The sequence below is a fragment of the Neofelis nebulosa genome, chromosome 8, assembly GCF_028018385.1.
Source record: "Neofelis nebulosa isolate mNeoNeb1 chromosome 8, mNeoNeb1.pri, whole genome shotgun sequence".
Taxonomy (NCBI): Eukaryota; Metazoa; Chordata; class Mammalia; order Carnivora; family Felidae; genus Neofelis; species Neofelis nebulosa.
The window spans coordinates 46794362-46818836 of NC_080789.1; the positions used below are offsets into that span (position 1 = coordinate 46794362).

The 24475-nt window shown below is 36.6% G+C and overlaps 1 long non-coding RNA gene across 1 annotated transcript; it reads left to right on the forward strand.

Annotated features, from left to right (window-relative positions):
* Positions 1-307: 307 nt before the first annotated feature.
* LOC131483966 (uncharacterized) lies at positions 308-24300 on the forward strand. The gene is made up of 4 exons (XR_009247963.1): positions 308-469; positions 3784-3913; positions 6430-6503; positions 24270-24300. It is a non-coding gene; the product is annotated as an uncharacterized LOC131483966 (long non-coding RNA).
* Positions 24301-24475: the final 175 nt, after the last annotated feature.

Consider the following 24475-nt stretch of genomic DNA (forward strand, 5'->3'; position numbering starts at 1 on the left):
ATCTGTTCTGTAAAAGACTTTGTCAAGAAAATGAAAAGACAAACCACAGACCAGGAGAAAATATTGGCAGATGACATAGCTGACAAAGGACTGTTACCAAAAATACATGAAGAAATCTTCAAATTCAACAAAAAGAACACAAACAACCTGTTGGGAAAGACATTCTCATGAGGAGTCTTTCTCTTCCCACTTTACTGCGTATGGATGGGCCTTGGGCCTGGAACATTTCCTTACCAAGAGATAGAAAACCCTCACATTCTTTGCTGGACTTGACCTTGTGTGAGACTATCTTTCTTTGTTTCAGGCTCAATGAGTACTCTGTCTCTTTTTAAGGAGCAGATATTGTCTGTCATCCACTTGGAGAGGATAGGGTTCCTTCTCCACTGTGGCAGCAGAGGGGGAAAGATCCTCTGACCGTGGGGGACTGACACCCACTATTGAAGCTGATCTTGCTCGGTCTCTCCTCTATGTAAGTAAAATGTTGTTCCATCCAGTGCTTGACTGTGTTATGATTTCCTTAGTGACTCTGAAACCAAGAAGCAATGGGAAGAATTGTTTGGACTTCCATTCCTGGTGGGTGGCATGGTGATGCTTTTTACTCTCCTCTACATATAGATGCCCATCTCCCTTCCCCTGGGATTGGTACCTGGTATGCGGTACCCATCTTGACACCATGTGATTAAAAGTGAGCCAAAGACTTTTAACAGACACCTCACCTAGGAAGATATATCAATGGCAAATAAGCATGCGAACAGATGTTTCACATCATAAGGCATCAGGGAAATGCAAATTACAACAGTGACCTACCACCACGCACCTATTAGAATGGCCAAAATCTAGAGCACTGACAGCACCAAATGCTGGTGAGGATGTGGAGCAGCAGGAACCCACTCACTGTTGCTGGGATGCAAAATGGTACAGCCATTTTGGAAAACAGTTTGGCAGTTTCTAACAAAACCAAACATATTCTTACCAGACGATCCAGCATTCACACTGCTTGGTGTTTACTCAAATGAGATGAAAACATATCCACACAAAAGAACTGCACATGGATGTTTATAGCAGCTTTATTCATAATTGCTAAAACTTAGAAGCAACCAAAACATCCTTCAGCAGGTCAATGGATAAATAAACTGTATGTGTATGTTTGTATGTATGTATGTGTGTGTGTGTGTGTGAGTGTGTGTGTGTGTGTGTGTACACACACATATATATATGTGTGTGTGTGTGTGTGTGTATATATATAAAATGAGTGTGTGTGTGTGTAATGGATATTATTTGGCCATAAAAAAGAATGAAATCTTGCCATTTGCCATGACATAAATGGAGCTAGAGAGTAGAATACTAAGCAAACTAAGTCAATCAGAGAAAGGCAAATACCATATGATTTCACTCATATGTGAAATTTAAGGAACAAAATAAATGAGCAAAGGAAGAGACAGAGAGAGAGGCGGGGGAGAACCAAGAAATAGACTTAACTCTAGTGAACAAACTGATGGTTACCAGAAGGGAGGTGAGAGGTAGGGATGGGGGAAATAGAGGTTGGGGATTGATGAGTAGACCTATTATTATGAAAAATGAAATAAAACAAAATGATTTTTTAAATATCTGTTACAATTTATTTCAGTGTATCTTTGCTTGAAGGACAATTATTCAGATGGGGTATAGAAAGTCAAGTACAGATTGAGTCAAACTCCTGAAGACTCCATTTGAATCAGATGATCTGGATAACTGAATAGGCAAGTAAGCAGCAGCACTAGAATTTCAGGCAAATTTTAGACGAGTTAGATCTTGAATCTGAGGTCTTACTTTCCTAGTCACAGCAACAATTAGGCTTGTTTGTCCTAAAAAGTTGGGTAGCCAAGCTAAGCTGAACTTCACAAGACCATCCTTCACCATTAGGTGAAAGGATCTCATTACATACCTGTGAGCTATTTTGGTTGAGGTGAACATAAATATTATCATATTTGCTAAGATTCTTTAAATTCTTTGCGGGAATCCCAAGTCATATAATATCAAGTATTGTTCAAAGAAAAATGACTGAATGCTAAGAAGACTTAGGAAGGCTTACATAAAGTCAGTACATTAGAGTAGAAAAATACTAAAACAAAAATAAGTGTACAATCAAGAGAAGAGAAAGAAAATCATGAGAATTTTGGAAGGGAGAATATGCAGAGCCTCTTCTAAGTCAATCTTCAAAAAGGAACGTGTCATATCATTGTAGTCATTACTACAAACCTGCTAAGGGAGCTCTTTGGGAAAATTGAAAATAAACATATCAGCAATTCCAAGTAACATGGGTTTGAAGATCAAATATTGGCCACAAGAATAAAAATGTCAGGCAAACAGCAAACTAAAATGAATGTCTCACAGTTGCTATGCTTTAGAAGTCAAGCAGAAATTAGAGAAAATGGAGAACATAGGTTAAAGAAGAGAATTAATGTGGCAAAATGGGGAATGTATCCCATACGAAAGATTATTAAGCAAAACCTGCCATCCTTCTCTGAATTAGCTGGACAAGAACCAGTAAAGGCCCAAGAGTCTTCATTACATTCAGCTATGTAACTTGTAAGTAAGGAATCTCGATTTTATGGTTAGTGCTGTACACATACTAAAGCACTTAATAATGATATTGACATTGCCCATCCATTGATGTATATTAATGATTGAATGTTAGAAATTGGTCACATCAAGGTCCATGAACAAAATTGCAAAAGAAAAATTTTTCTTAAGGGAGAAAACAGATTTATAAACTTTAACCTCTGGAGCCTTCATGAGAAATAGCGAGATGTAATTTTAGAGAATGTCCTTCCAGACGATTACAAACACTTGTCTTTAAAAAGTGACCTACCTGTTATACAAGTGGCAATGAAGAGTTTAATATTGCTTAGTGTATTCTATTGGAAATTGCTCAGACTGTAGAATCAGGAAGCTGAGATTATTCACTGCTTGTTATTATACAAATTGTACAAGTAATTTACCCTCTGTGAATCTCAAGTTCCTCATCTGTAAAATGGGGATGATAAAAGTAGTTACTTTATAGTGTTCTATCAGGGAATAATATATGCACAGTGCCTAATTCATGTCTAATTAGCACTGGACACTGAAGGGAGATAAACTTTATAAAGAACCTGCAACTATTCTAATAACAATGAGTATCAGGAAAGTTCTGGAATTTGGCCAAGATGTCATGAAGAGATATTTTACCCAATGAGAAGGTTAGATTCAGCATTGAATAAAAGTTATTGGAACAAGTAAATCTATTTCATCATAACATCCCAATGAATTCAAATTCTTCAATCAACCAGTCACAAATATATGTTTATTTAATATATGCTCTAAATAATAGCAACTTCTCAATTTATTCAATATCCCAAAGAATAAGACTTTTGAAACATGAATACAGTCTCATAGGAGAACAAAACGTGTGCCTAAGAGGATATATAAGGCATTCTTACACAGGAGGCCTTCCTAATACATTTCAAATGTTTCTGCTATTGAAAGAGAGATGCTTAGTTTTTTTCCTCTAGAGCATTGCATTAATGACAGGGGGCATCTTTTTCTATAATCATTCCAGTACAATCCGAATAACCAACAGGTACAGAAATTGGTTTCACTGAAAGGAAAGGAATCCAAATTGTGAGAAGTAGAATGGTACTATCACAATCTTTGTTTTCTATTGAATATAAGAACAAAACTGAAACATCAAAAAAACCCTCATGCTGTCTTCTGCCACAGAGAGAATTCTTTGAAAATTCTGTCTTTGTGTCATTTGTTCAACAGCATCGTCAGAGCACTGCAGAGTGAGTTCTATGGAATACAGGAGTAAGGGAATGACAATAACTTGCTGTCCCATAATTTAAGACCCCCACTGTTACCAGCTGCTGCTGCTCCCTTTCTTACTAACAGGAAGGTATGTTTCAAGCAGAGGTCTCACTGAAGATCACGATCCCAGTAATACTTAGCCCACATAACCCTATTTATATGTAAGCTCTGAGCAATAAGTATCCTATTGATCCGTAGCATAAAGGAACTTTTGCAAGAAAATTTAATGAAAAAGAAAGTATTGATTATTCTTTTGGTATTAAGCCAGTATCTCAAGTCATCTGCTTACAAAGAACATCGGCTAGTGGGCTATGCTTTTTAGACCAGGAATTTTACTGAATGAGAGAGTTATAGTATCATTCCATATGCCTTAATGGTTAAACATGGCCTCTTCTTATTGGACTCAAAAGAAAATGTTTATTTAGTTTACCACCTTTTTTAAAAGTTTATTTATTTATTTTGAGTGACAGCAGGTGCATATGCACACGCAAACATGCACACAAGGAAGGGAGAGACACAGAGAGAGGGAGAGAGAGACTCCCAAGTAGCCTCCATGCTGTCAGCACAGAGTCCCAGGGTAGGGGATGGGGGTGGTGGTATCCATCTCATGAATCGTGAGATCATGACCTGAGCCAAAACCAAGAGTCTGACCGACTGAACTACCCAGGTTCCCCAATAGTAATATATCATCTTGATCAATTTCACATCCACTGTGAAAAAACTTTATTTAATTTAATTCTGATAACATTTTGTGCATGCAACCAAATTCTTAATCTTTGCCATAAAAATATGAAAGGATCATATATAAAACAACTTAGCCTTCCTTGTGTTAAGCTTCTAGGAATAAATGATGTGAAACCTACAATATCACATGAACTCATAAGTCTTAAAAATCCTACGTTCACTAGCATGGACCAAAATCAGGTAACTTGTGTCCTTTACTAGGTAAAGAGTTCCAGGATGAAGGCTGGTATAGACAATGAACAGAACAGATATATATTAGTGAAAGAGATAACAATCCTATGTGTGATACTTTTCCCCCTTTACATAGGCAGACTACATACATGGAATAGCATTCATTCATTACTCATTCATCCAACAAATATTCATTGACTTCCTATCAAATGCCTGGCTCTGTGCTGCATAACAGAGATGCAAAGATATTCACCTCTGCACAATGCCTGTACTTAAGAATTTACAGTTAGGGAAAATAAAGACTCTAATGCGCCTGGGTTTTGTGTCTCATCTAAGTACTGAAAAGAGTTGTGCAAAAAGAACTTTGGATTAAATAATTTTGTTGGTCTCAACTCATCCAGAACAGGAAGGGATTGAATCAGATAGTCTTTTTCTTTCCTTTCAGCTCTTGAAATTTTATGATTTTTTTTACATCTACACACAAGCTGTAAAACTATACACTGATTTTTCAATCATAAAAATTATTTGTTCTGGTCTGTTGACCATAAAAATATACCTCTCTCTTTTTCAATGTCACAAAGATAATGCTTTGTAAATATTCCCCAATATATTGTTATAAAATTTAATATTTGTATTCTTATTATTTTAAATTTTAGTTTACTGTTTTCTATATAATTGTTTTAATTTTTATATAAAGCTGATGCTAGTGATATCACTATTAAGGATGATCAGTCTTAAAATTAAAACTGAGGAAGGTATAGAAATCACTGATCTGTCACAATTTGAATCTGGCTTCCAATGGTGGGGGAGGAGGGCTGCATTGGAGGGCTCTTTTATTTCAGTTCAGTTCAGATAACATCTACTCTGGGGGCTATAATAGGTCTTCGTGTGTGGTGATGAACAAGCAGATTATTATTTTGAAAGAATAAGATAACTGTGGCTAGTAAATATTCCTAAAAGATTTTCTGCACAGGAGAGATTCTTGGCTCTAAGGTGAATCATTGCATAGAGGCACATATATAAATAGACAAATGGTATAATGCGATCACACACCCTGCTGAGATCCTACTGTGTGACACTTAACTGACCTATTCAACCACCCACATAAACAAACTACCACGAGTGTCAAAACATTCCATCATGGGTTTTTCAGCCGCTTCCAGAATTAGCCCAGATTGATACCAGTTTTCTTCTTCTGTCCTCTTGCTCTTTGCACTCATTTGTCTAGTTCTCAGATTCCCATTTGACATTAGACTTTGGCTTCTAATGCTTGGCTCAAGATCCTTAGCTGCTTTTAGACAAAATTTCCTGGTTATTCCCTGTCAAAGATGATTCTCGAATTTGCCCTTGCAATTCGAGTAAATAGCCATGTCTATTCACATAAGTGCCTCTATGTAAGTATGGTAAGCCATGGATAAGTGACACTACTGACATCACTGTCACCTCAGACTCACATGGAGCCCTGGAGCCAAATCTCCAGAAGAAGCTAGACACCAGACATATTTGAATCACTTTTTTATATGAGGCTTCATGACTTAGTCCCCGTCATCTTCCTACAGACATTCTCCTACCAACATAATGTGTTCTACAGTGAAACCCTGCTTGTCATCCCCCTAAATACCTCCTGTGCTCTTGTACTTCTGACTTTTTGTATGTTGGAATGTGTTCTATACTTTCTTCTTATTCCAGGGATTCCTACATGTCCTTCAAAGTCAGCTCAAGTATAATTTCCTTTTGGAAGCATTCTGCTATCTTCATGCCAGGTAAGGTGATCTTCATCTGGACCCCATGTCACTTAATTTGCTGTTCAATCATTGTTTCACTTTCTCACCTGTTTTTCAAATATACTCAGAGTTTTAGAGCATTTGACTGCAAATATACTATAGAGTCTTAGGCAGCTTGTTCATCTCTGAATCCCTGGTGCCCAGGACAGAGCCTGGAATGGATTACATGCTTCATTTAAGTGGGGATTGAGTGCGTGGATACATTCATAACAAAGGATCCTTGACTGCTAAATGTCACATTCTTGGAACTGTTCGTGGGTTCATGGGTTCGTGGGCTTGTGTCAGAAATAGTTCCATTTTTCCCATTTATAATTACAGTGTATTCTCCTGCTCCTTGCTTTTCTCCTGTTTTCATTGAGAATAAATATTGAATATGTGGATTTTTCCCCCATGGAGTTTGGGGATGTTTCTTTGTTTGCATGCTTGTGACATTCCTTTCTTCTGGTGGGATACCAGGATTCATTCAATCAACACATTTTTAGGTGTAGGAAGTAATTTACAAAGTACCACAAGTACTACATCATGATTATTCCACTCTCCGTTTATTATGGCAATACCTTCTTTCCACCACCTCACTTCATCAGATCTTCCATCGGAGACCTTCAAATTCAGCATAATCCTTCACTGCTGGAGATTTATAGCCTACTCCTGAAATTAGCCATTCTCATACATTAGCTTGGGGCATCTCAAATTTGTTCAGGTGGCAAAACGCCTGGAAGAATGATGCATGCTGATGTATTGAACTCTGATTTAAAGGAGAAGTAATATGAGTTATAGAAAACATGGCTGTATTATATGCATACAATTTAAAAATCACAGCACTGAATGCACACATCTTTGGAAAAGAAGCAAGTTGGTGAATTAGACATATTTATTGCAGTCATTTATCTTTTATTTCTATTTGTTGTGGAAAAAATGGAATAGAAATGTTTTACAATAAAAAAATATCCTATGTGAAGACTCAGTTCTTAGGGTGAGCCAAATTCCTCCCTGGATAAAAGGTAATTTGCATATTTCAGAGTGTGTAATTAGGTTACGTCTTGTGAAGTGGTTTGTCAAAATATGTTTCTGTAGAACACATATATTTCTATAGAACACATATACAAACATAGCCACTTAACTGAAATATATATATTTTTCCAATTTATAGGTAAAGCTAATGAATATTATTTGGTTCCTTTTATGGGGATTTTTTTCAAGTTTATTTATTTATTTTGAGAGAGAGAGAGAGAGAGAGAGAGAGAGAGAGAGAGAGAGCACAAGTTGGGGAGGGGCAGAGAGAGAGGGAGAGAGAAAGAATCCTAGGCAGACTTTGTGTTGATCAGGAGGAGTGGGGGGTGGGGGGACATGGCGGGCACTCTAGCTAACAAACCCTGACATCATGACCTCAGCCAAAATCAGAAGTTCAACACTTAACCAACTGAGCCACCAGCACCCCTGTGTTTTTATCTTAGGGTTTTTCTTCAGTTTTTGATTCTTTCCATGTCACTGGCTAGCAGAGGACAAATGAGTTTACAAGTAATAAATGATTGCTATTGCCAACTCCATAATGATAGTAATAGTAATGACTACCCTTAATCATCTGTTTTATATGCACATAGTATTATGTTAAAACTTCTTTTTATATACTTTATATATAGAATGTACTCTCACTAACACTAGAGAATTATATTTCCATTTTACAGATGAGGAAACTGAGGTTATAGAGGCTAAATAACTTGCCTAATGCCTCTTAAAGTTTATGCTCCTTCTTCATAATTCTCTTGCCCAGAATTTCAGGTACTCTCTGGACACTGTACTGAAGTGGACAGAGGAGAATATTATAATTAAATCTCTTTGTGATATTGTATAATAAAAAGATTAACCCAGAACTTTTCGGACTGTGTTCTATAAAGCTACTATTTTGTTTCCTTTTTTCTTTTTTAAGTTTATTTATTTATTTTAGAGAGATAGAGACAGCATGAGTAGAGGAGGGACAGAGAGAGATAGAGACACAGAATCCAAAGCAGGTTCTAGGCTCTGAGCTGTGAGCACAGAGCCCAACGTGGGGCTCAAACTCATGAAACCATGAGATCGTGACTTGACCTGAAACCAAGAGTCGGACACTTAACTGACTGAGCCACCCAAGTTCCCCTGTTATTTCTAGTTTTGGTGGAGTGGGTCATTCTTTTCATTTTTGTAAGGTAGCAAGATATGCATTGAACTTAAATACTTTTGATGATGGTCTGTTGCAACAAAGTTTTTGTGGTCTTAGCTATGTTTTTTCAGATAATTCTAGGTTTAGCTGTTCTCTTTTAAGGTCTGTATTCATCACTGGTGGGATGCTGACTCGAGTGGTTTTGTTCTAACACATAAAGCTGAGTTAAAAGCAGGTGAAGTTGGGAATGTACGAACTGGGACCCAACTCATGGAATATTATATTTTTCCCCTTACAAAAGAAATAGAGTTCTCTGGGTTTATAGCCACCCAGGAAGTTTATTGACACATCTAATTCTGAACATCATTTAGATAAATCATTGAGTTTGCCCAGTCCTACCACATGATTTGTGATGCTTTCCAGTGCCTCTGGCTTCAGAAATCAATGAATGGCTTATGTTTATCAACATATGCCATTCTTTATCTATGACAGACAGAGTATGGGAAGTAGATTCTTGTTAATTTTTAATAAGATTCACAAATAACATCCCTCTGGGGCACAGAAAAGAATATAGCTGTGCAGAGGGTTTATTCTAAGATACATTAAAAACCCACATCAAATATACATCAAAACATATAGTAAAGTACTCATAGGTATAGTCCAAAGAGCTAAGTAGCTGTCCAAAAGAGCATCAGTTTGCTTAAAATGTGTCTCAGGGAGGGTGCGCCCATGAGGTAGAGCTAGCCATCTGTGGTTTTCCATTAATATGGAGCTGGCATGAACCCTTTGGTAAGCAGACCTCCAATAGGCCTGCTCTCTGCTTTCCCAGCATGACTGGGAAGGTCACAACTGTGAACAAATGCTCCTCTCCCTTCTTCGTTTTGTGGTGGATTATGGTTTAGTGCACCCTTAGTGGCTTGTGGACAGCCTCATGTCATTTTAAAAAGCTATTCGTGAGAAATACGTACTGACGACAGGTATAGGAAATAGGAAATAGAAATAGGAAATGACGACAAGGTGTAACACAGAGGAACATTGCTAAAATACTTACGTTAAAGGACAGAATAATGTCTTCCTGATGCTGTTGGATATTATTGATCTCATGCCTTTTGATGTTATTTAAGATTTGACACCCCTGTTACCTTTATGATAGGTAAAGTCTCCCTCATCTACTCCCTCTCTTTAACATTGAAGTTAATCAGAGTTCGATATCTTATCCCATTGCTCTTTTCTCTTCACACACTGCTGAGGAGTTACCTGATTTAGTCTGTCTTTATCTTCCGCGTATATACTCTTGCTTTCAGCTCTAGCATCTATTCTGTGATTCAGTCACAGAAGCCTAAATATAGGCTGTGCACCTGCACTTGATACTCCCTCCAAGTCAGAATATCACAAACAGTTCCCACTCTCTCTGCACTCCCTACTCTGATTCTCCTAGCTGGTGGTCTGATCTTCTCCAGGAAGATGAAAGTCATTCTTGACTCAGCTCTCTCCTACATATACCTCATTCAATCCATCACCAAGCCATGCCAATTATTTCTTCATAATGTTTCTGGAATGTACTCCCTTCCTGTTCCTCTATATACCTGCTTCTACTGGCCAAGCAGAAGCCTTCACCATCTCTTGCCTACACAATTTCAGTTTCTACCTGTTTTCTTTCACTCCTATTTTGCTCAACCTCTTTAATCAATCCTCTGCGCAAAGCCAAAGTGGTCTTTACAATGTATATTTGACCACAGCACTCTTGTCCTTAAAACACTTAAACTCTGCATTGACTGTGGGATAAAGTTTAAATTCCTTAGACTGGCACATGAATGCCTTTATGTCCTGAGGCAGTCTTTTTCTACATCCAGTTTCTCCTCACTCTTAACTTCATATTTAACACTAATAAATACACATCGTATTCTGCTAGCCCTTGCGCCTTCATTCACCCTGATCCCTCTAAGAGAAACACACATTTTCTTTTCTTGGCTAACACTTATTCATCCTTCAATGTATTATTTTCTCCTGGGAGTCATTTATTAACTCAAGGTTGAGCTAAGTGCTCCTCTGTGCTTCCAAAATACCCAGTGTATAGCCATATTTTGCTTACTACCTATGGTAACGTATTATGTATCAGTGTTACCTACTATATAAGTTCCTTAGGAGTGTCTTCCTAATTTTATTATTTTATTCCATTCCTGTAAGCCTAGTGCCTAGTGTAATGCCTGACATGCAGCAAATTCTCAGCAAGTGTTTCCTGATGTGAACCAAGAGGTGTTTTGAACATTACATGGGGTATGACTTAAAATTTGAGGTTCCTCATAATTATATCTTATTATTCAATTTTAAAAGTGTTTAGTGGATTCATTTCTGATTTGGGGAAGGTAAGGATATAGGAAGAAGATAAGGTATGGTTCTTGAGGCACCTGGGTGGCTCAGTTGGTTAAGCGCCCACTTCAGCTCAGGTCATGATCTCATGGTTTGTGAGTTCGAGCCCTGCGTCAGGCTCTGTGCTGATGGCTCAGAGCCTGGAGACTGCTTTGGATCCTGTGCCTCTCTCTCTGCCCTCCCCTGCTCGCACTCTTTTTCTGTCTCAAAAATAAAATAAACATTAAAAATTTTTTTTTCGAAAGGTATTGTTCTTATTCAGAAAGAACGTACCAGTGTAATCAGGAATGTAAGATATTTCATAATCATATCCAATTATAAATATTGTGTTTCATGAAATATACATACATAATTGATAAATCTGTATTCATTATGATTACATATATATTCAGAAGGTACTTATGGTTACCAGTAGTGTACCAGACATTGTGACAGGCCCTGAGGATTTCACAGCTTAGAAAATATGATCCTTATTGTGAAGGATTTTACAATATAGTTTGGGAGTGAACTGAGAAACAATCTAGAATTTATGATACAATGTGATGAGTACTTTTGTGCCAGGTACTGCCTGAGTGCTAAGAATATACATGAATAAGAGAACGCACCTTTCCTTGAGGAGCTCACATAAGGAGCTCACATAAGTTCTCACATAAGAACTGCAGTGAATGATACATGCAGTTCTAGCCAAAATAATCAGGCAAGGGAGAGATGGCTGTAAGTTGAGAAGTAGATAAAGATTTCATACAGGATATGGAAACTGAATTTGACATTAAGGGATAGGTTAAATGGGCTATGATTTGACTCCTCAGACAAAATCAATAATTGCACAGGATAGGATAGAATTGTAATTAAATTGCCGTATATCTTTTCCTTTTTCTCCTTTATTTAGAAGAGGAAAATAAAACCCAACTAATTCCTTGTTATGCTCTAGCTATAATACTATTTCTTTCCTTTTATTCATAGTCAAATCTCATAAATAAAATTTATCTATGAAAATTATGCATGATATTAAAAGAATATTTGAAAGAATATTAAAAAATCATTATTGGGAAACACTGTGACCTGTCTCTGGCAAATTTTATGTTACAATTTGTCTTACTTATCTGAGCTTTGGGAGAATAATACCCTTACATTCCTCTGACAATAACTTGGATAAAATGAGGAGAGAGCGAGCACACTCAACACATCAATGGTAGAATATCAACAGTCACTTGTGTTTTTACTTCTTAGTTAAACTTCTACTGGGGTTGTGGTTTTCTAGAACTAGGTAAAGCTTTATGGCAGAAACCTCAAAGTGTCATAGGACATTCACTCGTCTTCCATCTCATCAGTGAGGGTAGCTTTTTAATCTCTATGAAACTCACAAAGTATTGAGGGTCTCCAGTTTCAAGGATTTCAAAAATTGGAGCAAAAAGCATTATCCCAAATATCAAAATGGAAACTGATCCTTTAACTCATTTAGCAAGTTATTTAACTAAAACTCAAGAAAAAACTTTCAGCAGAAATCTTCCTCAAGCAATGTATGATATAATGGTGAGTAAATGCTTGCTTGTACAGCATTCCCAAGTGACCTGCAGGTTACTGTATTATACACATCAGGTCACCGGTGGCTCCCAAAGGTCAGGGACAATAACCTACAATGTGAATGCCACTTTTGATGTAGAAAGATTATGCTGCTTTGAAAAGCCCTTTTCTTCTGAGAATAGAGTGACATTTTTTGTTGTTCCATGTCTTCTCACTTATTTAGCATTTGAGTGACAAGCAGCACACAGCTTTATGAAATAGCTGATCAGGGTAAAAGTGTGTTTCTGGTGATAAAACAGAGGGAAACAAACTGGCCCAGATACTGACTAGAGAGCTTCAGTGAACCATGTTCAGATCTACCAAAAGAGAGAGAAACACTTTCCGTACACTTTATAGGCATGGAATTTTACTCTACATTTTTGTTTAATAAAACAGAAATGGCGTCATTATTGAGGAAATGCTGTTTATTGTTGACCTTGTCTCTGGTCCCCAATAAACATTCACAGTTATCTGCTCTAGATTTTGAAAAGGCCTTTGTCCTCTTTCAGCCAGGCAGACATAACTATGATTGCAGTTGTAACACATTTTTAGAACCCGTTTCAGGCCTATTAAGTAAGCAGAAGGCAATGATTACATGGATTAACTTTCCTATATCTGTTCAATGTATTTAAAGAGCTCTTGAGGACAATTCAAGAAGAAAAACATGTTCCTGATTCAGCTTCCCAACACTAAATAAACTGTACCTGATTTCATGCTGGTGCTTATGTAACAATGTCCTGCTGATAATATGAGCTAGTGGTAAACCATGGTGATCTCATGGAGTTGCACATTATGTATTCATTGAATTTTTACAGAACAAAATATGAAACAGTAAAAGAAATATTCATTTTTGTGATTATAAGGATTATTTTTAGTAAAAATTATAATCACTAAAATCATTATTATCTGTTCTATCAAGTGACAATGACCAATATACCGAGTATATACAATGCTTCTACTTCAGAATCTTCCAGAATACAGAACCAAATAATAAAGATGGCAAAATAGTGCTCTAATTCTGACAAAATGGTAGACTAGACTTATTTATTCTTAAGCCTTGTGTTGGAAAATACCTGGGAGCAATGAATAAACTATGACAGCTAAATTTAAAGTATAGCCAAGTTCAAAATAAAGGAAGGAATATCCCCAGCTGACAAAAATCAACAGGGAAAATGGAAGTCAGGCTACTAAACACACAACCTGAAACAGAAACAAGGAGAAAAGTTTAAAATGGTGATGGATGGAGTGGTCCAGATAAGGGGAAAAGTAGGAAGGTTATCATATTTTCTTATATCTTGGACATTAGGTTTTAATTTCCAATATAGGCAAATCATAATCTTAAGTAAGACAGACAGTTGGAAAATGAGAGACCTCTACCTACACATGTAACTATTAAAGGGTTGTCATAGTAGGCAGTAAAAAAATTTACGGGTTATGATTCTGGTTTAGGTTAATGCTCTCATATATAATAAACACTGAACAAAAGTTACAAAAAAGATGAACTTAAGGCACCAAAGAGAAGATAAAACTAGGGAGACTATAGAAGGCAGGTGAAATTTTGAAGGGAATAGCATAGATTGAGTTACTCATTCTTATGGCATTTATCTAGAAGCCAGGCATCGTGTGGAACAGCTAGACTCCACTAAGAAACTTGCAGTTCTTCTGGAACAACGAACTGGAGGCTGGAGTTTGGGGTTCCTGGAAAAGCAGGAAAGAACCCCATAAAAGACAGAATAAGAAAGAGGGAGCCCCAAATCACGTATATAAATTCTGCCCCCAAATCTGGCTAACCTTCAAACCATGGATGGGTAGGAACAGATATCAGCTAAAGAGAATGGACGTCTCTAATTCCATGATATGCACCTGCAAAAGACCCGTGTTTACCCTTGAACTACACATGCACTATGCAGGTCCAAAATAGCATAGCAAATTCTTTGAGATCTGCACTATCATTTAAACCGCCAGCCATCACAGACAATTTCTTGAGTCATGAATGCATAGGACAGATCCAAAGTAGCTTAACAAAGACTTCAACAACTGAACTGACATTGGGACTACTACCAGTACCAGAAGGCAAGGCAGAACTTGTAGTCTAACTGAACCTCCATTAACCGTACCTTGTCCAGAGGATTTTTAACATGACCAAGGGGCTTAAAAAGCACAGCATTCCAAATGGCCAGCATGAAATATGAAATTACTTGATATACCAAGAACCAGGAAAATGTAACCACTTCTCAAGTGGAGAATATAACCAATAGATCAAACCCCAAGAAGACTTAGATGTTTGAATTACCAACAGGTGTTAAGGCAGCTACTATTTTCGATACAGTTAAACACACTAGAAATGAGCGAAAAGATAGAAGTTCTTAGCCAAGGAACAGAAACTATAAAAAATAGTCAAATGGAAATGCTAGAATTGGAAATCATAATATTATAATAATGCACTGGATAGACTCGATTGCAGATTGAAGGTGGTGAAAGAGTCAGTGAAATTGACAAGAGAATGATAGGCACACAATCTGAAGAACAGAGAGAAAAAAACAGAAAAATATCAGCTGAGCTTCAGAAAAATGTGGGTCAATATCAAAAGGATTAACAGTTATATCACTGGAGTCACAGAAGGAGAAAAGAAAGATATTTGTGCAGACAGGGTACCTTAAGAAATAGTGGCTAAAATTTACTCACATTTGGGCAAAACTATAAATGTATACATTCCAAAAGCTCATTACCCCAAACAGGGTAAACTACACCAAAACAAAATATCCATGCCAAGACACATCACGGCTGAAAATCAAAAGTAAAGAAAAAAATCTTGAAAAAGCAGACACATTACACAGAATGGACTATGAAGTTTTTTTTTTAAGTTTTATTTATTTATTTTTAAGAGAGAGACCAAGAGTGAGTGGGGGAGGGGCAGAGAGAATGGGAGAGAGAGAATCCCAAGCAGGCTTTACATTGTCAACATGGAGCCTGATGCGGGGCTTGAACTCACATACCGTGAGATCATGACCTGAGCTGAAACTAAGAGTCAGACTCTTAACCGACTGAGCTACCCAGGCATCCCTGGACTATGCAATTTTTGTATACCAGTTATACCTCAATAAAACTGGAAAAAAAGAATGAAAAAAGGATACGTAGTATATATCTATGTAAGACTACATTTTTAAGAACTTCAAAATATGTGTGACCGTTAAAAGCAAAATTTATCGCATTGTCTGATGGGTTTTCAATGTATGCAAAGAAAATATGATAAATAGAGCAGAAGACACAGGCTCAAGGAATCTATATGGTTGTAAATTGTCTGAACTTTACTTAAATTGGCAGAATAACTCTGCACACTGTGAAAGGGAAGTAAGTAGGTTTCTATTCCCCAGAGCAACCACTGAAGACATGATACAATGAGAATTCGTCAAAAACACAATAGATAAATTTAACTGGAATATTTATAATATTCTAATAATCCAAAAGAAAGAAGGGAAAGAGGCACAGAGGAACATAAAGAGAGGGGACAAACAGGGAGCAAATAATTAAACAGTAGTGCTAAATCTAGTCATATCAATAATTGTAAGTGCTCCAAACAAAACCAAAATTGTTGGATTATATTTAAACAAAACAAAACAAAAAAGACCTGACTACTTACTGTCCACAAGAAACCCACATTAAAAATAAAGACATAGGGGCACCTGTGTGGCTCAGTCAGTTAAGTGTCTGACTTCAGCTCAGGTCATAATCTCACGGTTTGTGGGTTCAAGCCTCGTCAGGCTCTGTGCTCATAGCTCAGAGCCTGGAGCCTGCTTCACATTCTCTCTCTCTCTCTCTCTCTCTCTCTCTCTCTCTCGCTCTCTCTCTATCTCTCTGCCCCTCCCCCTGCCCCCATTCTTTCTCTGTCTCTCAAAAATGAATAAACATTAAAAAAAATTTTTTAATAAAAAAATTAATAAATAAAGACATAAATAGGTCAAAAGATAAAACTATGTGAATGCTAATCAAAAAAGAGTTGGAGTAGTTTTAATGTCAGCAAAGTAGACTTGAGAACAAGAAATATTTCAAGGATAGGGGCGCCTGGGTGGCGCAGTCGGTTAAGCGTCCGACTTCAGCCAGGTCACGATCTCGCGGTCCGTGAGTTCGAGCCCCGCATCAGGCTCTGGGCTGATGGCTCGGAGCCTGGAGCCTGTTTCCGATTCTGTGTCTCCCTCTCTCTCTGCCCCTCCCCCGTTCATGCTCTGTCTCTCTCTGTCCCAAAAATAAAAAAAAAAAAAATGTTGGAAAAAAAAAGAAATATTTCAAGGATAAAAAGGCTTCTAAAATATATTGCATAATGATACAAATCTCAATTTCCCAAGACATAACAATTGCAACATGCACCTAACAGGAGATGTCCCCAATACATGAAGCAAAAATTGATTAAGCTCAGAGGATAAATACAGATCTACACACGTGGTCAGAGAATTCTACATTCATCTCTCAGTAATCAATATAACAAGTAGACAAAAAAAGAAAATCGATAAGGATATAGAAGACCTGAGCAACACGATTAACCAGCTTAACCTAATTAACATTTCTAGAACACACTATACAACACAAAATACACATTTTGTTTTCAAGTGCCCATGGAACATTCTCCATGATAGACTATATTCTCGGTATAAAACAGTTTTTAACAAATTTAACGTAATTGAAATCATGTAGCATATACTCTCAGACCGTAATGGAATTCACTCAAATAATAACAAAAACATCTGGAAAATTACCCAAATATTTGGAGATTAAATAACACACTTCTAAATCACCTATGAGCTGGAAAGAAAATTATGTACAAAACTTGAGATTAATTTCAATTGAGTGAAAATGAAAGTACAGATAAGAAAATTGGTGGAAAGTACTAACGCAGTGATTAGTGGGCACATTACATGTTTATATTAAAATTTTTTTCACAAATCCAAGATCTATGTTTCCACCTTAAGAAAGTAGAAAAAAATGAGTAAATTAAGTCCAAAGCAAGCAGAAGAAAGGGTAAAGACAAAAGCAGAAATCTTTGAAATTAAAAAAAAAAGAAAACTCAATGAAACAAAAATTCTGTTTTGTGAAAAAGATCAATAAAATTAGTAAACCTCTATCCAGACTAATTAATAAGTATGGCTACATTAAAATTAAGAACTATTGATCAAAGCACACTATAAAAATGAAAAGAAAAATCATACAGTGACAGAATTTTTGCAGCATAATAAAAATCAAGTGCTTTATATCTAAATTCTAGACTATATAGAAAACTTCTAAAAATCAATTAATAAAAGAAAAATAGGCAAAGGATATAAAAAGGCAACTTATAGAATAGGAAACACTGTTGTCCTTTAAACATTTGAATTTTTTTTTACATTTCTTTCATTTGAATGCCTTTTCTTGCTCTTCTAAAGCAGTTCACTTTAACCGAGGAAGAGCTCTAAAAACTAAGTCAAAAATAGAACGCTATAGTGCAAAGCTATGTAACAGTTAAAAATATTGACATGGAAATATGTTCCCACCATACTATTAGGTAAAGAAAAGCTTCCAAATCCACAGTATGCTCCCGGGGGTGTAAAAATTATGTTAAAATAAACAAGAATTGTAAATACTCACGTGCATAAACACGTCTATACCCAGGGTAGTGGTAGAATACACACAACAAAATGTTAATGGTGCTTACCACCAGTTAATGGAATCTATGGGAACATTTTATTGTCTTTCTATTTTGTCTGTTGTGCAATGGGTGTTTTCACTTTTGTAATTTAGAACGTTCACCTCCACACTGAGGACAATTAATTTAGATAAAAGAAAACTTTAGAAATATCATGCCTGTTTTTGCCCACTTCCTAGAAATAGTGAGGTAAAGTTGGATTGCTGTCTATTTATGGCTGATTCAAAGGTAGTTAAATTTGATATTATTTCCAAATTTACCACTGAATTTGGTTTGAAAGGACTACAGTCTTTGTGATAATCACTTTTGGCATAAGCCTAATATAAAATATGATTTTAAGTTCTGCAGTCAAAATCTAGACTAGTTGCTTACCTTTTTTCTAAAGTAGAGCTATTTCTAAGACTCGAGGATCCAGAAAACTCTTGTAAGAGGAATGGTTTATATTTTGTCTCCATTTGTATTAATAACAAAACAGTATTTGGGTGGGTATTTATCACATGGAATTGAATAAAAATACATTTTATTAACATATGAAATGAAGCCACCTCTATTCTATCCCCAAATAATAAAAAATTAAAATTATTTGCTGAAGCTATTCTAAGAAACAGAGAATTCATGAAATCTTTATTCTTTACTCTCCAGCATTTGGAAAATACCTAACCCAAATATTTTGATGCCATTTGCCAAGCAGGAAGCCAAGAACACAAAAATGCTTGGTAGCGTATTTTTCTCATTCTTTTCCTGCTTAAATTTCTCATCCATAATACATTAGACTGACTTCTTCTTTTTCTTTTAGTTGTTTACTGTAAAGCCAGTTCACACAATTTTCCTTTAAGTTCCTAAGATGAATAAAGTATCAAAGTATGACCCACATTTCTAAATCAATAAGGTGTTTATTTTACTTAATTAACAAGATGTTCACCAAAAATATGAAAAAAAAAAGTAGAATTCTGAGTTGCTCTGTCAGTTAGCCTTGGGCAGTTATAATCTCTGAGACAAATAGCTTTGTTATTTGCACAGTTGTGTCAATGTAATTTCAAATCAGTGCAACTTGAATCAATAAAAAGCTCTGGTAGAGAGTTATTCATTTAGTGTAATTTGGCTTTTTTTTTTCAATTACATTTCTCCTTAAATACTTCATATATTTAAAGGTATGCTGGAAATTACTTCTGACAAAGTATAGTTTTTAAGATTGGTTAAGGTTTCTACATAATCACAAAAGCTTCTGCTGTAGCTATTTCCATCTCCTGGAAAATTTTTTAACCAAGTACCTGCTTTCATAACTCCTTTACCAGCTCCTAGTTTCTGCTCAATGCTCTTCTTCTCCACATGGCTTTTCTTAAAGATCCCATTTTATTCTGTAAACTCCTTGTACTCACATTCTCTCCCCAATCCCTACTCCCCAAATTCCCCTTATTTTGATATACTTTTACATTTTCCCATAGCAGTTATCACCTTCCACCATACTATATAATTTACTTATTTCTTACATTTATTGTTCAATGCATATTTCTTCCTCCTAGAATGTAAGCTTCATGAAGGCAGGAATTTTTATCTATTTTGGTCAGCAATGTATCCCAAGTACTAAAGACACTTCTTGGCTCATCATGGGTACTCAATATATACTTAACTATTTAAAATAAATCATGTATCAGTGAAATGTCAGCAGATTATGCCACTGTTTTTAGAAAATATGTAACATACCATATCACATTGTAACTTGACCTCAGCTGATTTTTCCTCGTCTATTCAATGAAGAAAGGCACTAGCATTGTCCCAGCACACATGGATTCTGATGAATGATTTATTTTTTTTTAACGTTTTATTTATTTTTGAGACAGAGACAGAGCATGAAAGGGGGAGGGTCAGAGAGAGAGGGAGACACAGAATCGGAAGCAGACTCCAGGCTCTGAGCCATCAGCCCAGAGCCCGATGTGGGGCTCGAACTCACGGACCGCGAGATCGTGACCTGAGCCGAAGTCGGACGCTCAACCGACCGAGCCACCCAGGCGCCCCTTAAATTTTTTTTTTAACGTTTTATTTATTTCTGATGAATGATTTAAGTTGTGGTCATAAACAGATGACTGCTTAGTTATTTCGGAGTATTAGTGGTCATGTTATAGTCGATATTTTTAGTAAGATTTCCTCTAACTCTCCCTTCCCTGTTGTAGAGGTCTTTCACTAAGGAATGTTTTAATCTGAAAATATTTCTCAAAACCAAACCATAAACTGTTAAGTTAGCCCTTTACCTACTGTAGACATACAGCTGCAAGAATGAGAGAAAGAAAGAAGTAGGAGACAGAGAGAAGCATTGAAGCATGAAACATCATGCTCACCCCAGCAGGTTTCAAGATACCAGTGACAGAGGCATGAAGTCCCATATTTTGGAGATGTCCTTTTACATCATCTCAGTTTTGTGAGAAAATAATGAAACAGAGTGGATTGGGATTAAGTGATCTAATCAAACCATAGCTATATTTCCAGGATACTCTTAATATTTTGGGCTATTAGGTGAATGAGTTGTTCCAAAGTGACCTCATTCAAGGAAACCCAGAACAATGACCAAGCACTGTAGAAAATGTGTTTGACTGGCCCCAAGTAGCTAGTGTAAGCCATAATAGAAGCCTCACATCTGTGTGCTGCTCAGGATGATGGATGGTGTAAGTGCAGCCTAATTAGTGTCTTGGGATGGACAAAGAGCTAATGCAGGAGAGTCAGCGGTTTGTAAATCTATTACCGACATCTTGGATGGATCTGACCTTTGCAGTGCCAGAGGGAGAGAAGAGAAAGATGACAATACGATACATCGTACCAAGGGCTAGCTCCAAGGAAAGTTCATACCACATTTTGAATAAAATTTTAATGATGAACCAATAGCAGAATCCATAGGTAATCATACACTTTCTGTCTTTGATATTTTGTATTTGACTAGGATATCATATTTCACATAGGTATAGAAAAATATATACCTTATTTGGGGTACCTAATTTTTTTTCTTAGAATACATATTGCTGTTTGTGTGTGTATCTGTGTGTGTCTCAAACACTTCAAATAGATACATCTCAAGGCTGTGTTAAGTTGTAAATTTTAATTGCTATTAATCATCTCAAAGTCTGTTTCTTGGGTTAAAAATACTATGTTTTCCATTTAAGCCATGAAGTAAATGCTTTCATTAACCCTGTTGCGAAGACTCACCAGACCAGAGTTCTAATCCCAGCTTTATCACTTACCAACTAGATGACCAAGGACAAATCACTAGCCTCATTGAGTTTCAGCTTCTTCCTTCATCACAAAGGGGGAATAATACCCCATAAAGCTCTTGTGAGAGTTCAATGTGATAACATATAGTTTGTAAATTTTAGCTCTTTTCCATCCCATTCTTAGTGCCTTTTGTAACTTCACTGTTTCCTTCACCATATGTCCATACAGAAGGGTATATTGTTCTGCCCTGTTATGGTTGAGAGAATATTTTTAAAAATTAGTGATGAATCCAAACACCTGAACATGAGATCTTCAGCCATGAATTTCCAATTCATTCCTTTTCACACTGAATATAGTTTAATTTACATCACTTTGAATATATTTAAATTCACATCAATTCTTTATTAGGTAAAAATAAATTGTTACTCTTCTTTCTTCCTCTTACACGGAGATACTTCTCAGACAAAAGGAAAGACTTTGGGGTTAATAATGTGACTCTGTAAAGGATGGGGTAGGGTAAACACATTACAAATCGCAGTGAATTGTTGGTCACTGTCACCTATTCTTGTACACGTTCAGAAGTTTCTTGAAGCCATTTCACCATTTCATGTCTCTCCTCTCACACAATCCCCTGGCCTCTGTCTATATGTAGAGCAGTTAGAAATTATTTATCTAGACAGACTCAGCTCATTTGCTGCTCTTCACCAACAGTTTCTTGCCTGCTACATGTCCCCACCTCTGCTGCCACCCTCCCTAGAAGAGATCATTTCCTCTATGCTGCTCTATTTTACCTTAGGCATCTTCTACTATGGTTCTTCTAAGCATGGTTTGACTTGCTATTTGTCTTTGTTCACTAGATTCTAGACCCCAGTGCCCACTGCCACAAGCAGTGTTTCATCCTCTTGGAGACATTCACCTATGGGTGTTTCTCACCACAGAGCTAGTCACTGCCAGATCTCGGGTCAGGAGCTCCTGCCCTGGCCCCAATCTAATTCTAGTGAGCTGCCTACAACTGATACTGTGTACTTTTATTATATATGTAGTAATACATTGTAGCAGTTTGGAATCAAATTATCTGATTGTGCATCCTAACTTTAACAATTTGCCCTTCGGTTGATTACTTATGACTTGATTTTGAGCAAGTTACTTCTCTGTACCTCAACTGTCTCATCTCTAAAATGAGATGATGGTAATGCCTCTTTGTAGGGATATTATAAAGTTTAAATGGGACATCCAGGGGCACCTGGGTGGCTCAGTTGAGCCTTTGACTCTTGGTTTGAGCTCAGGTCATGATCCCAAGGTTGTGGGATCCACACTGAGCATGAAGCCTGCTTAAGATTCTCTCTCTTCCTCTGCCCTTCCTCTGCTTGTGCACTTTCTCTCTCTCTCTCTGCCCTCTCCTCCCCGTTCATTTTCTCTCTCTTTCTAAAATAAAAAATAAAATAAAATAAAAATAAATGGGACATCCATATGCTTAGAACAGAGCTTGTCACATAGGAAACGTTCAATCAATGTTAGATTTCATTATAGTTAAGGAATAATACTAATCTAAATGACTTGAGTAGGAAACTAATAGTCAGTAGATCTAATATCTCTGTTTACAGTGTTCTCAGGAAAGACCGCCAACATGAATGATCACCATCCATTTATAGGCAAATTAATGTGCAGGCTTAAAACAGTTAAATTTGTTTTGAGAAAAAGCTCTGAAAGGCTTCTCTTCTTATAAATTCTCCCTGAATCTCATGTCTTAAGACACAGAGATTATACGTCTACTGAGAAAGAAAAGTCATATGTTATGAATTTCCCATTTATTTTTCCAAAATGTAAATGATTTCCTTGAGGACACCACTCTGTGGGCCTGTACTAATTTCTATGGCACTCTTATATTAGTTTCCATGCCTCTGAATTGATACTAATTTGTAAAACCTTGGTGCAGTGCTTTAACTCTTTCTCCTCTAAAACACCAAAATTCCCTTCACAGGCATTAGGTCACAGAGTCAAGGGAAAGCAGCATCTAAGGACTCACAGGGAATATTGCTCAAAGAGTTAAGGGGTTAGCTTTTTCACTAATTGGCTAATTCACTTATTGTCCTTTGACTTCACACATTGTGGGATCAAATCCATTAGAAGTATATTAGATCGACTTGCCAAGGAATATGAATTTTTCTTAATCCTTTATCCTTTTCAAGTAAATTAATAATGAATGTCCCATCACCAAAATTATAGCTCACTCGAGGTTATTTTTACCATACTGAACTATTTTTGTAGTATATCTAGGCAATTGGAAATTTGAAAATTTTGCTGCTAAGGGGATTTTCATGCAAAGTTTAATAATTCAACTACCTGTACCCCTGGGCAAAATAAATAGCTAGCTGACTGCTCGTTGGCAAAGTCACAGCCAATTATACTATTTGAAACTTTAAATACTCCTCCCCTTTCCCTGAACATGCTGGAATTATCTGTAGGAGAGCAAGGGGTTCAGGGCAATGTTAGGGCATTGTTTCATGATCTTATGTGCATTTTCTTCTTGGAGACCTGTTTAAGTTTGGTAATTAGTGGGTTTTTTTAAAGTTATTTATTTTGAGAGAAAGAGAGCATAAGCAGGGGAGGGGCAGAGAGAGAGAGAGGAGAGAGAAAATCCCAAGCAGAGAGAATCTGATGGGTATCTCAAACTCACTGATTGTGAGATCATGACTGGAGTTCAAGAGTTGAGTGCTTAACCAACTGAGCCACCCAGGTGCCCCATCATTTCTTTTTTCTTTCTTTTTCTTTTTTTTTTTTTTTTAACTTTTTGTCTTAGGAAGGAAGAAAACAAGAGAAGCAAAACCATTGTAAGTGGGTTACTATTATTTCCCCCAATTCTATACAGTAACTCTAGTACCAAATGTTAGATGAGAAGGGTTAAGCTTTAAGCACAGCTAAATAAATTATCTGCAATATCTATTCAGTATGAACTCCAAAGAGCTAGACTAATGGCTAAGAGCTAGGCTAATGATAGAGTATTGA